This window comes from Marmota marmota, unplaced genomic scaffold, assembly GCF_001458135.2.
Source record: "Marmota marmota marmota unplaced genomic scaffold, marMar, whole genome shotgun sequence".
NCBI lineage: Eukaryota > Metazoa > Chordata > Mammalia > Rodentia > Sciuridae > Marmota > Marmota marmota.
Genome location: NW_026000082.1, coordinates 35,384,131 through 35,385,492, shown reverse-complemented (window position 1 = coordinate 35,385,492; position 1,362 = coordinate 35,384,131).

Below are 1,362 nucleotides of genomic sequence, written 5' to 3'. Positions count from 1 at the left end.
TTCTCATTGGCTAATTCGAAGAGGCTCCCTGAGCGCGGCGCGCCAGCGCGACCAGTAATCCCAGCGACTCGGGAGGCTGGGGCAGGAGATCGCAAGTTCGAGGCCAACAAGGAGACCCTGTCTCAAAATAAAACATTAAGGGGGCTGGGGATGGTCCTTAGCGGTATGGAGCCCCTGGTTTCAATCCTCTGTACCCCGTACCCCCAAAAGAAGAGAGAAAGAAGGGCCACTGAACGACCCGCCAAGAGCGGAGGCGGGAGCGGCAGCGGAGTGTGCTCAATGCTGTTGCCCTTGGCGTCCAGACCCTTCGCGGACACTGCGAATCCCAGAATCCCAGGGAGAGAGAGGGCTTGTTCACATCACTCCCGAAAGACGCACGAAGGCGACATTCTGGAATTAGGTTCATGAAACATCTGGAAGCCTCTAGACCTTAGTGTGTGACCCTGATGGTGCTAATACTGTGCTAAACTGATTTTTTCTTTAATTTTTTTTTGTATTGGAGATTGACCCCAGGGGTGCTTTATTATTGAGCTACATCCCCAGCCCTTTTTAAAATTTTGAGACAGGGCATCACTAAATTGCTTAGAGCCTCGCTAAGTTGTTGAGGCTAACCTTGAACTTGCCATCCTCCTGCCTCAGCCTCCTGATTTGCTAGGATTCCCAGCATGCAGCACCGTGCCCAGTGCTATATTGATCTTGGGGAATTACTTATCCCTAAGCATCTGTTTCCCCATCTGATCAGTACAGAACTTGAGACTGTATAGAGGATTAATTGGAATAATGCAGATAGTTAATAAATGTTTATTTTTTTCTCCCGAACCCTGGGGTACCTTACCACTGAGCCACATCCCCCATCCTTTTGATTTTATTTGAGGCAGGGTCTCACTAAGTTGCCCAGGCTGACAACTTGCTACTCCTGCCTCAATCTTAGGCACCACCACGCCTCACTCTGCTAACTTCTTGACCAGGCCACATCCTAAAGGGAAGGCTCAAATTCTACTTCCTAGTCCAGTGTGGTTGGCACAGCTGCAATCCCAGTTCCCAGAGAGGCTGAGGCAGAAGGATCACAAGTTTGAGGTCAGCCTGGGCAAATTAGTGAGATTCTGTCTCAAAAATAATATAGAGGGCTGGGGTTGTGGCTCAGTGGTAGAGTGATCGCCTAGTATGTGTGAGGCACTGGGGTTCAGATTCTCAGCACCACATATTAATTAATTAAATAAAGGTCTATGGACAACCAAACAAATTTTTTAAAAAATAAACAAAAGGGCTGGAGATGTGGCTCAGTGGTTGAGTGCCCTGAGTTCAATCCCCAATACCAAATATATATGTATATATACATATACATGTTATAAAAGACAAACA